This window comes from Protopterus annectens, chromosome 3.part0 (assembly GCF_019279795.1).
Source record: "Protopterus annectens isolate FY-2018-M chromosome 3.part0, PAN1.0, whole genome shotgun sequence".
In the NCBI taxonomy this organism is placed as follows: Eukaryota; Metazoa; Chordata; order Ceratodontiformes; family Protopteridae; genus Protopterus; species Protopterus annectens.
The window spans coordinates 857,017,262-857,031,575 of NC_056731.1; positions in this window are offsets into that span (position 1 = coordinate 857,017,262).

Sequence of the window (14,314 nt, forward strand, 5' to 3'; positions counted from 1 at the left end):
AATTCAGAACTAGTTTGGGAGAATCAGGAGGAGGTACAAAGACAACTGTCAACTGTCAACAGGCTTTTGAGGTCAGCTGATGATCAGTTGTCTGAGATATAAAAAAGAGCAAAAAGAATTAGTTCTCTTCATGGAAAATGGCAGCAGAGGTTTATTAATTTTATTTGCAACAGAGAAAACCACACCATTATTTTACAAATATTCAGCAGTTACCTGTCACAACTACAGCCTCTTTCTTCCTTCAAGCTCCTACATAACAATTACTTATATCTAGGGAACAGGTCATCACTGCTCTCTCAAAGGCAAAAAAATACAGCCTCCATGGGACCCAATAACATCCCAGGCTGCATCCTATGTGAACTCAGGCAGGAACTTGCAGCACCACTAGGCATTCTATTCAACCAAAGCCTGAGTACTGGCTTCATCCCAGCTGAGTGGAGGACAGCCACTGTCATCCCTTTACACAAAGGTGGAGCATCCACTGATCGGAGAAATTATAGACCCATCAGCCTAACTAGCCTGATCTGCAAGGCCATGTAAACAGATTATCATGGACCTCATTAACAAGGGCATTGGAAACCTCCAAACAGTTGATCCCACACAGTTTGGCTTCATCAAGGGGAAGTCATGTCTGCTAAATTTGGTTGACTTCTTTGAGACAGTCACCAAAGCCATGGATGAGGGGAAGACAGTGCACACCACCTACCTTGTCCTGGCCAAAGCCTTTGACACCTTTCCCCACTTGGGCATAATAGATCAACTCTCTGAACTAGGCATTAATCCATATGTTACCAGATGGGTAGCAAACTGGCTCTTTGATAGAACTCACGTAGTCAAAATAGGGGAAGCCACTTTAAGCAGTAGACCTGTAACAAGCAGCATACCCCAGGGTTCAGGCTTGGAGCCTCTGTTGTTTGGGCTATATTTTTCTGAGGTGCAGGCCAAAACCAGTGGGCTATGGCTGACCAAGTTTGCAGATGACTGCAAGCTGGGTGCTATCATCAATTCCCCTAGTGATGTGGACATCCTCCAAGAGGGCCTCATTCAGGCAAATGACTGATGCCAGAAATATGGCCACAAGCTGAATACCAAAAAATGCATCATAATCCCCTTTGGGGAGAGTGATGTCCACACAAATTATCACATTAATAACAATGTCATAAGCACTCAATCAGTCGTGAGGGATTTGGGTACCCAGGTTGATGGCAAACTGACTTTTGACCACCATTTTCTTCCATTGTACAGAAGCCCTTATACATGGCACACCTCATAAGTAAGGGAATCTCATCCAGGGAGAAGGATGTCATAACATCCCTGTATTCTTCCCTTATAAGGCCCATTGCCGAGTACAACGCTCCTTTTGGCATGTACCTCGCAAAGCACATACAGCAGCTGAAGAGACCACATAGGTTCCTCAACAGGAGAATCCAGGGCCTCAAACATCTACCATACATAGATAGGCTAAAAGTCCTATCCCTCTACTCGGTTTCCTACAGACTCCTCAGAGGTGACCTCTGTCTGGCATATAAGGCATTCACAAACCCCACCTTGATGGGACTGCTGCATAGCTGCAAGTCAAGCTCCACTCAAGTAACCCACATGCATGGCCTCAACCTGGTCTGTGACATCAACAAGACTTATTGGTGGGACAGATTTGTGTCCCAGAGACTCCCCCATCTATGAAATAAGACTCCCTCTCCACATCAAACAGAGTACCTATTTACCCTTTTTTAAGTGCAACCCGGATAACTGGATGGGAAACAGAAACTATACCCCTGGGATTCCACCCATGTCCCTGCTGGACAGGGTCAGCGCGCGCTGATTTCTCCAAACATGAGCTAAACTCTTGGATAGGCTTATAAGGGTCTCAGGGCAAATAGCCTAGTAACCTCCTATGATCCTATGGTCCTATTGCCTGTCTTCAAGAGATAAACTTATGATTAAATATGCAACCTATTCACAAAAAATAGGTAGTAATGCAACTGGTCAAGCCATCACTTGCTTTCACCATTTATATAAAAAAAATCACCTTCCAAAACAACATAAGCCCTTTGGAACAACTTACAACATTTGATTAGGAAAACTGAGAACTTAAAAAATCTTCAGGGAACTGCTAAAGATAAGCATGGAAGAGGAGACAAAAATGTTTGTTAAGACATTGATTAAATTTTGAAATAATAGAAGCTTTGGCAACATAACTGCACCTGTCTATCTAACCTGTAATTACTCTCTCAAACTTGGGAGTTTTATATTAAAAATATTGTGTAAATATGGTAAATATTAAACCTATTAGCATAATGCTTAGAGACGCTATTGTGTATATTAAAATGCATGAGCAAAAAAGCCAGCACCTTGTAAGCATGAAGCATAAAGTGGTACCACTGATGAAAGCTTTATGCCGAAACCAGTCTGGTTCTAATAAATCTTTATGCTTCATGCTTACAAGGTGCTGGCTTTTTTTGTTCATGTATACTGAAGTTTGTCTGGCCTGTGCACCTACCGTACTTGCTAGCCTGCCTCTCCTTGACTCAAGTATATTAGAATGCCCCATAAGGAACAAGCTGCAAATAGAATAGAGTTCATTTAGTATGCAGTTGCACTGCTTAGTATAGTAACAGTGTACATGTTACCACATAAGTAACATATACATTAGAATTTATTTTTAAAATGCCTGCAATAAATCTGCACTGTACCACTTTAATAACTTGTTTTATTGTACTGAGATTTGTGTCTTGGTGCTGCTGACTTCATTTAGATACTGTGGTGGTGCTGTGGTAGCGTTGTTGCCTCACAGTAAGACATTGCTCCGTTCGATTCTCAGTTAGAGCGTCTTCTGTGTGGCGACATGCGTGAATGGGCATTCCTTCATTGAAGGTTGTGCATCAGACCCGGCAAGTCGGCATGTAAAAATCTACTGCCAATCATTAGCGGACTGGTGTTCCACTGTGGCAACCCCTAACCGGGAAAATCTGAAGGACACAACAACTAGTTGTTATATTGTGCTATGTTTTTAGCTGCTGTACTGTATCATATTTCTACTGTAACATATTTCTGTGATGATGCAGACTCTATTAATATATCATCCTGATTCAATGTTGCAAATATTGCTATTGCCTTTGTGCTGTACTGTCTTACCAAATGACCTGGGTCATTGCTGAAAAGTGTCAGTGGACCACTCCATTTACCAGCTGTATAGACCAATTCTGGAGCAAGTTGTATACTTAGATTTTGGAGTATTTTATTTGTTTTCCTTTTCCATATATGAAGATATTTGACAGACTTCTGAACTTTTACTTTGACTTAACATACTATGGTGTCAACTAAATTTGCTTCTTTCTTTCTTTCATTTCACTCCTTACACAGCTTTGAGTTCCTCTCTTTGTTACATTTCTGCCAAACTGGTAAAGGTACATTCAGGCTTTTTTTTTTCAAAATATTCTAATGAAAGTAATGTCTGTGTAAGACTACTGTTCTTTTAATTACATTAATTGCCATCAATTGACACATAAGTTATGTATTTCTTTATTTATGCATTTATTTGATGTGTTAACATTAATGATAAAAATCACTTGATTTAAAGACTCCTTGTCATGATACAAGTATGACCAGTAAAAAATGTATGATACATTAAAAAATATTTAAAATGTTTTGAAGATGTACAAAACTGGTCTAAACTAGAAGTCAAACTAAATTATCTCCTCATGGCCAAAATTTTAAGAATGACCATTGGAATCTAAGGCTACTTGTTTTACCACAGTAAAATGGAAAGAGTGGTTATAACTTTGTAACTGGAGTAAAGCACTGATCCAAAATGGCCTATTTCAGGCTCAACCCAAGAAATTTCAGGCTCAGTCTAGAAACTCCTTTATAGAATTACATATTTCCCACTTTGGGATATTTACTCCCCACATTATCTTCAGTTGATTTTCATGTTACCAATGTTGTCAATTTCCCAATTGACTTTATTGCTTTATGACTCCAAAAGCACAATTATGTTACATTGCTTATTTAATTTTCTTTTTCAAACACCTCTGTCTTCTTAATGGATGTTATTTTAGCTTTATCATAACTGTTTCTTCAGTCAGTTAATGAACCTGCATATTTTCAGCATTTTTGCTTTAATTATTTATTAACTTCACATATACTGAGTAACGGCACAGATACGCATACATTGAATGAAAAAAAAACAGGCCAATACCAACATTTGTCATTTTCATGCATTATACATATCTTTTCTTTTTTAAACAATTATCATTCACCTCAGCATTAAATAATTTACACAAGACCTGCCTTCCCTGAAGTTTCATTCCTTCCTTCTCTTCCTGAGCACTATTTTGCATGCACTATTCCCTCAATTTCCATTTGTTTATATGTATTTTGCTCATTCCTTTTTCTAAAGATCTCACCTCCAATTGTTTTTTATTTACAACATTCAGTACTTCAGTTTTAGTCAGTTTATATTTTGATTTCCATTTTGTAGTATTTTTGGCAGCCAATAGTGTTAAACTTAGTAAGTCCTTAATATCTCTAATCAATTCAGTTTCTAGGTCAAAGTATCCTGTTGTAAATTTTGAAATCTGTCAAATCTTTGCCTTCCAAAAAATATGTTCCCAGTTGCCCTTCTCTTTCCCATCACACTTCCAGCATTTTATATCTACATGAGAAAAAATTCTCTGAAGTCTGCTTGTTATATAAAAATACCAATGCAAACCCTTCAAAGCAAAAGTGTTACAACTTTGTTGCATACTTAGGAGCAATACAAATGTTTTCCATTATTTCTTTGTAAATTGCCTTTCCATTCTCGCTTCCTAGTGTTTTTCTAATGTCTTCTGATTGATTCTTATAGTTATCATGTATTATTTTATATGCACTTCTAATTATCTCTTATAACAACAGCTTCTGTTCTACACTCAACTAAAAATTCAACCAGAGCAGTTTTTGACTTAACACTCCCTTATCCCTTTTTGTTTGCTAGAGCTTGTTATCAATCCCTGGTAGAGCAGGCAGTCATCAACCCACAGTCCAAACTTCTCCTTGGCCTCATGTATTATCTTTCCCTTCCTGATTATTTGCCGTCAATAACTTGGTTCCTTTTGCTAATATTCTCCAATAAATTCCAGCTTCGTTGCTTGTTTTTTTATGTCTGTACTTTCCATTTTGACTTACTTCTTAAAATAATTTCTGCTCCTTTATAAATATAATATTATGTATGTTTGTTATTATTCTCCTTATGGGACTGCAACTAAAATCCCATCCTCTCCCTATTTTGTGTCCCCCACTTCCCATTTCAACATCATTACTTTAATAATCTTCTGTTTGTGTTAAGTATATAAGCCTTTAACTTAATAGGTCTAGAGTATCCCTTCAAATATGGTTATCTGAAACCCACTTCTTGCTCTATGAAGAGAAACAACTTACCCAACCTAACTCATGCCCTCCTTCCTCTTTCCATCCAGAATAAGTTCCTTCTTGCTGAGGTTATTTCAAATGTGCTTTGTACTCTTGTTCATTCTTGGCATTTTTATTTTCTGCTTCAGTAGTGTAGTCTGGTTCAATCAAGTTTTGTTCCAGGTGTATGTATATATTAAGTGATTCTAGCACGGAGGTTATTGAATTATGTCTAATTCAGTTTGAATATTGTTTCATCATGGGATCATTTTGCTTAGTATTGAATTTTTTGCTAATTAGATATTGATATTTCTAGCTGGATGTTCTTATATTTCAAGGGCTTTTGTTCTTATTTTCAATATCTGCAGGGTGAGAGGTATGCTTTCTACCCCTTTAGTTTCCCCTCCCTGTGCAGCTCATTTACTTTTTCAGATTTCTGAGCAGTTTTACATCACAGGTAGACATAAGGGCAGATGCAGTAAGAAGACCTTTTATGACCAGTCCTAGGTGCAACCCTGTGGTGATCAGTTGGACATTTATTCTTTCCTCTATGGTGAAACAGTCTGCGGAGGTTCCTTAGTCCTCCTAACAGGCAGCACTCAGGTGTCTGGGTTATCTATTGTCTTTGGCAGGTAGATGAGGCATGTTCACTGGTAGCCCTACTTAAGCCCCTGTGTTCTTTGTAGCATCAATCTTCAATAAGCTTGGTTTCAGCTTTGCTTTTTTTGCATAGGTGGGCCTTCTTTTCATAATGGAGCCATGATTAGATAATAGTTTGCAATCCTCACCTTGTACCTATGATACTGCCAGATTTTTCAGATTTCTGCATTCTCCAGAGTACTAGATGGGTAGTGTTAGGAGCAGTGTTGCTGTTTTAACTCAAAGCTTCAGCTGGTCCATGTTGCCACTAGGAGTACCAACTCATATAACCATGTCTTGACTGCATGAGCAGTTCATAGGTTCATAATTAACCTATCCCATTTGATTAAAGATTAGCCTTACCCATCCCATGATTGATAATTATATATTGCCCCTCATGATAATAACTGGGACCTTACCTAGATAATCTGAGTGGACCCATGCATAGATTCATAGATTCATAGATTAGTACTAGGCTAACTTCCCTTTTTGGGCCATTTGAAGCCTAGCCAGTTACCCCATGTGAGAATCAAACCCTGCGCCTTGTGTCTTTAAGGTAAACACCTTAACCATTATGTCATCCTCCCACCCCTGAGATAAAACATTTAGGAGCTGCCTCTGTCCATTAGTAGTATGGGGGGCAGTGCTAGTATAAACTTTCTGTTTTCTATCCATAGACCTAAGTATTGCTTGAATATGGACAGGGATGAGCTTTGTTTATATGGATGAGGATTATGTTCCAGAAGAGCTGTATCTTGTGTAAGATGTACCTGTCCTTCCAAACCTTTCTGTTGATGTTGCAGAATAGCTTTAGATCCCAAGACTGAATATTTCTGATGTCATTTGACTTGATTATGTGCAGCAAATCCATTAATATTGAGTCAGCTCTTAGCAGTCTGTAGGATATCTATTATAGTGGCAGGGCTTTGAGTTGGTCCACATAGAAAATGTTGTTTATGCCTTGTATCATTTCAGTAAGGTACCTGTGTGGGTGTTCCAGTTATTGCATGTGTCTGGACAAAAACATGCCAAAGGGGTCATTATACTCAATGATTGGCTTAATGAGGACTGAGTAAAGGGAAACAATGACATCCCTAGATCTAGACATAATCTCTTTGTTTATAAGCTGTGCAATATAGAAGGAATATCCTTTGACAATGGATACATGTTGGTCAAAAGGTAGGTCACTGTTCACATAGGTTCCCAAAGCCCAAACAACTGGGTCAACTCTTCGAAGAAGCATATTGTCAATGTGTTAGTTTTCTGGGATAGATGACTTTCCAAAGGATACAGTATTGCATTTTTGGCATTTAGTATCAGTCCTTGATTTTGAAACCAGTTACTTGTTTGGGACAAACCTTTCTGCAGGATGACTAGATCATTTAGGGATTCAACGGCTATCCCTTGCTTTCCTGGATCCATGGAAGTTCCTTCTTATGCAGGGAAATTACTGTAGCTGTTCTTCATTCACTGGGTGCAAAACCTGTGCAGAGGCCAAGACTGAACAATGTTGTTAAGGGTGTGGCTAAATCATGCTTTATGCTGTTTACGATGCTTCCAGGAATAATGTCAGGACCAATTGATGCAGTATTTTTAACTTTTGATAGCACTCATAGGATATACACTTGTGTGAAATTTCTTCTCATCTGCTGTCAACCAGCTTATGTGAGAACATTCCTGCAAGAGCTTACCAACTTCCTCATCATCTCTGTGTTGTTTAACCAAATCCATGTGGATTGTGGTAACTTCAGAACATGGGTTGATGATAAGTCAGTGACTGTTACAAAGAAATTATTCTGTATTATGAAGGGATATAGGTTTGCTCAAGTTATTATCTTAGTGACATTAACATTGGGGCATACTCTTGATCTGATATGTCTCCTGGATGTGAAGACTTCAGACTTATCTGGTATCCAAGTCTGCCCACTTCCTGGTCCACTTTGCTTGTGAGTTACATTGTTTTAGCAACTCCAGCTTTAAAGCGACTGTGTACATTGACATCTGCACAGTTAGTTTACATATATTTTCTTCCACATTTATTCATCTTCTTTCAGAGGATAGGCCAGGCAGTCAAGATGCTCTGGGGGTTGACTATAACAAGTCTCGGCCCACAGCTGTTGATTAACCCACCGAGTCATATATGCTGTACACTAAGAAATCAAATGCAATATGGTTCAACTTAGACCTGTGCTCCTTGCACCAAGGAAGATGAAACGTTTTAATGCTATTAGAAGGATGACAGTCATTGGACCAACACATTTCATCTGACTAAGCATTATACTCATTACTAGACTGAGATCCCTCATAAAAAAAAAAAAATTGCATTTCTGCCTGACTCTCTACCTGGGATGACTTTTCATGACATCATTGTGAGGTGGCTGTCTGATCTTTTGCTGATATGGCTGCCACTATAAGATGGCATTTCCTCCATTTGATTCAATGAGCATTTATTTCATCCCTGGAGAAGTTTGTTCTCCTAGATCTTAAGTATTTACCATTTCCAGTGATGATTATCTTGTGCTGGAATTTTGAACTTATCCATTACGATCTGTGGTCTATAACCTTGCCCTTCAAGGCAGGTAATGGGTTGCCTGGATGTGTTGGGACCAGTTATTTATCAAATATAGGTGCCTTCTGTGAGCATTGGGGGTTTGTCTACTGTAAGGTCAGAGGCTGCCATTACCTTAAAATTCAAGAAACCTTACCGGGACTCCAGTATTTCTGATAAGTGACACCTTATCTCAAACCTGCATTTGTTATGGTTATCAAAAAGGTACTTTCCATGCATCTTGAAACATGTCTTATAGTGTGGGCCCATTATCAGTCAGGTTTTCATTCTTCTCATAGTACTGAGACAGTCCTCACTAGGGTAATGAATGACCCTTATCACCAAAGATTAGTATTTCTGTTCTGTACTGGTCATGCTTGAACTCTGTAGCATGTAGCACAGTTGTCCAGGGTGGCCTGATCAGCCATTTGCATTCCAGCTATTGACTCCCTGCTACAGTCTTCCATTTCTTTACCTTCTACTTTTCAGACCATATCCAGAAGATGAGTTTACGTATGAATTATTATTATTCTCAGTTTTGAATTGTGGAGTGCCACAGGGTCCAATGTTGGGTGCATTGCTATTTAGTGTTTATACTACTTTTAGGGACTCAAATTCAAGAGAGGGGTTAGCTTGCAATTGTTACACTAGCGATACTCAATATTGGGTCCTTATCAGATGACTGAGTTGCAGAACGCCGAAGACCGTATGACTGAAGTTTTGCAACCTTGAACACTTTGTATTGAGATTGCTGTAGACCGTGGACATCTGGATTTGCTGTTTTCTTCACTGTAGTGTGATACTGGAGTTGGTATATTTAAGTAGCAGGGGGTGTGGGGGGTACAGCCCTCCATATAGGGAGTGTAGGGGAGCTTGCCCCCCTGTAAAAATGTCATGTTAAGTTGTTTTATTTCATTTTCATGTTTTAACTTTTTTTTCGAGGTTGCAAAACTTCGGTCATATGGTCTCGACCATAGGGTCTTCGGCATTCTGCAACACGAGCATCTGATAGGGATCCCTCAGTATTATATCTCCTTGACAAAGTATTATGTGATGTGTGTATTTACCAGCAGATGATTTAGAAGACATTCAAGGTGCACTTCTAGGACAGAGGCCATGATGTGCACGCTACTGTTTTGTCATGATCATTTTTCATTCTTAATGGTGGCGATAGTCTTCATTTGTATCTAAAGAACATGACCTTGGTGACATCAATATCCAGTTGACATTTAAGGATCAGAAGCCAGCAATGGCAAAGTAATCTTGTCTTTATCTGAGGAATATTTCGCAGATCTGGTAGTTCATATCGCAAGAGGATCATCCCATAGTAATTCACAATTTGGTGTCTTCCATCCTTAATTGTGGTAATATCCTCAACCTCAGGTTTTTCAAAACCAAGTAAGATTGTGCAGAACTCGACAGTTAGTCTACTTGCTAGTACATTATCTTGTTAATATATTGCAACTCTGCTGCAAAGCTTATGCCTTCTTCCAATTAAATAGTGCATTATTTTTAAACTTTTCATATTGCTTTATTTATCCCTGCATTACTTTAACAAACTTATCTTCTCCTATTGTGTGCCTCTGGTGAAGTTTTTTGCTTCTTAAGGCTGCCAATAGTACCTGAAATGCAATTTGAAAATCAGGTGTTTACTCTGGAAACTCAGTGTTTCTGAGGGTGCTCCACTCTGGCCTGATTTATGAGCTCTTTAACACTGTATTTATTTGATCCGGCTTTCAATGATTCAAGGCTTTCATGAGTGGCCACAGTGTCACTGAATAAATATAAGTACTTTCAAAGGTTAAACTACTGTCTAAAGGATCAGTCACAATGAAAAGTTTAAAGATATTTAATAATAAATAATAAAATATCATGAAAATACTAAACATCTATTTATAGTAAACACTAGAATTTCAGTCACAGGAAATATTAAAATAAAACAGATGAATAAATTCACACAGATACAGAAAAACAGTACATAACTAATCTCACTATATTTTCCTGACTGATCTAAAGTACTATTGTCTGGTCACTTACTAGACCAAGGCAAGATGAAATAGGTGAGGGGTCCTCCTCTGTCAGGTTCCACAAAAACAGACTGTAATGAGACTTCAGTCTCACCTACTATTAAAATATAATTTTTAGTGATGGATTACAGAATGACATCACATACATCAGGTCATTTGACTTCTGGTTCCCATACTACCCACTTGGGTAGAACCTGCCAGGATTTAGCACATATGTGTCAATAATACACACACAGAGAGCCTTGTTATGATTTGCTGCAGCTCCTGGAAGTCATAAAACAATTTCAAACCTCCACCCTTCCAGAGTAGCAATTAGTTCACCCCAAAGACAATGCAGAAAGCTTCCTGGTACTGACGTTGTGTCTCTGGGTGCATTGACAACTGTAAAATACAAGATGCAATCTTTATGGCCTAAGCCAGATAATTCAGTTTCAAACTATTTTCAAAGTTAGGTGGATTGAGATTAACCTCTTCTCTTCCAGTATCCTCTGTTAAAACACATATATTTAAACAGTTACAATAATGCATGTATTTTTCATTTTCCGTTCAGCAGGGCACAGTGTTGGTACATATTTTACACAAGTAGCTTTACAAATACATTTTTCAACACAGGCATCTGTACAAATCAGTTTGATATACAAATGACATATAATTCTTTACAAAATTCCAGCTAGCTGTGCTGGCATATGTTACTCATCCACTGCCCTACTTCTTCTGGCATAGGTGACAATACCTCACATCATCACAAAGAGGAACGACATTTTGCATTTCCATTTTCCAGAAGCAAAAATAAATAATTTTATGAGGCAGATTTTTGCAACATTGTTTATTAAAATCTTCAGATTTTATACTGTGTTGTTCATAGTATGCTTTTATTTTTTACTTACAGTTTTTAAACCTGTAATCCATAATCCTACTTGAATATGGAATAGGTATGCTCTATTCAGTATTCATATGTTATGCTAATTAGGTGCCCATCCCTACATTTCAGAAGAATTTATAAATATTTTCAATGTATGCGGGTTGATAGGTATGCATACAGGTATCAACTCAGTCTTGAAAAAGAGGCTCTGATGGTCACTGTGTTTTCAGTATGCTACCATTTTGTGTGGAATTAAAGCTACATCATAATATTGAAATCCTGAGTCTAGTTGATTTTATTTTATTTATTTAATATTTATTTACTGGGAAAGTCCGACTTGGAATTAAGTCAATTTCCAGCAGAGCCCCAGGGAGAAACATTCCAGATGCATGTCTTTATAACATGGGAGGAAACCGGAGCAAATGAAGGAAACCCACACAGACACAGAGAGGACATCCAGACTCCACATAGAAGGCACCCCAGCCAAGAATCGAACCAGAGAATCTCTGGTTGTGAGGCAACAATGCAACCGCTGCACCACTGCATCATCCGATCATAATTGATCATCATTGCTATTCATCATTTATTTATTATATTTTATTGGCATTTGTTTACTGGAAAAATTCAACTGAGCAGTGCCTTTTTTAGCAGAGGCCTGGGAAGAAAATCTCCATTATACAGACATCATGGATATCATTTGCATTGTTTCATCATTTACAGTCACTGTCATTTATGAGCAACAGATACATTATTCAGCCATCCTTGACATTACATCATTTACACCTTTGATTAAAAATAACAGTTGCATGGGTTATATATGAATATTTTTTTTCAACTACAGGTAGGTATATGCAGTGGAATGTCGTCAGTATGCATATATTATCAGATTTATGTAAGAATATTTGTTACTATATAGACTTGCTCACAATCTAGGACATAGGAAGATAACATAAATAGGTAAAGGAGCCCAAGGGAAGGAAGGAGGGGGGGGGGGGGACAGGCACAAGGATGATAGAGAAGATGAGATAATAGAGGAGGGTATAGTTGTGATAATAGTATATTACGTTCTGTGCAGCACAGAGTTACCACATGTTAAGCTGAAGGAGTAATATGATGTAAGTGCAGTGGGACAGTGTTCACTTAAAATGACCAGTTCTAAATGGAAAAAATCTCATTCAGAGACAGAAATTGTATCAAACAGCTGAGGAAATGCCATGGAGCTGACAGTAAGCTGTTTTTATTGAAAACTTGTTGTTTTGCCTCAAATTATATAATGTAATGACATTAATAATATAGTTATAGTAAAATAATGGTAGTCAAATAATGTCAATTTTCTGTCAAAGTACCCAAATAACTGCAAATAAAATACAACAAAATACAACCACCAAAGCCCTTTAATTTTGCAAAGCCATTTGCTTTGTCATCACATAAAAAAAGCTTGCACTCTTTTGAATAGCGTCAAATCTTGACAAGGAACATGAAGAAATATAGATAAACAAAGAAGTGGGAGAAATTTATAGCTCATTTCCATTTTCTGTGGAATAGAACATAGTATATGAGTTAGTAACAAGCAAGCTCAGTGAACATTTTACACCAGAAAGAAATGTTATTTATGTTTACTAAGGCAGAGCTTAAGGAGTGTTTGTCAGGAACATAATCTGAACTGACTCAATATTACTGGTTTACCCAGACAAAAGATGAATAAATTAAAGATAAGTAGTGATTTGGCTGGCTAATACTGAAATATCTGAAAAGTTACATCTGGAGGTGAATTAAACTTTGGAAAAGGTAATTCTACATGCTAAAGATTCTGAGGCAGTAAAGACCAAAATGCTAATTTACATACAGCAAGTGATGTTTATGAGGATGATGCAAAGAAAATTGCAAGTTCAATAAAAAGCATGATAACAGTCTAATAAGTGTGTGCATAGAAGCAGAGTGAATGTAAGCTTGACAAATGTGTGAGATGTAACCATTTACATACTGGGTCAGAGCAGTGTGCTGCACATTGCAGAAGGTGAAAGAAATGCAACAAAAGGAGACATTTTGCTGCCTTATGAAAAATTAATCTGATAAAAGAAGTAGTCACTGAGAATAAAACCAGGGTAAGCGTTCAGAAAGTACCTCTGCTGGGTTCAGTGACTGCTATGCCAAATACCGAATCAGACCAGTCAAAGATCCAGTTCATAGAGCCCTGGTAAACATTAAAATAGACAGGCTGATGCTACTGTAATATCACATGACACTTCACAAGTATATTAAAGTGTCTGCAATTACATGAAGCAGAAATTAAAATACATAGCTGCGCAGACAAACCGGGGTGTATAAGGCCAATTCCTAGTAATGACTGAGTAGAAGGGACTCAATATGAGTTTTGGAGCAATGTGCTGGCAAGTGAATACTTGAGCAATCTGCTCAGTAGGACTGTGGTATGTAAGTTGTGCTGTCTGCTCAGTAGTACTGTGGTATGTAAGTTGTGCTATCTGCTCAGTAGAACAGTGGTATGTAAGTTGTGCTGTCTGCTCAGTAAGACTGTGGTATGTAAGTTGTGCTGTCTGCTCAGTAGGACTGTGGTATGTAAGTTGTGCTGTCTGCTCAGTAGTACTGTGGTATGTAAGTTGTGCTAGTTGTACTGTCTGCTCAGTAGAACAGTGGTATGTAAGTTGTGCTGTCTGCTCAGTAGGACTGTGGTATGTAAGTTGTGCTGTCTGTTCAGTAGGACAGTGATATGTAAGTTGTACTGTCTGCTCAGTAGGACTGTGGTATGTAAGTTGTGCTGTCTGTTCATTGGGACTGTGGTATGTAAGTTGTGCTGTCTGCTCAGTAGGATTGTGGTATGTAGGTTGTGCT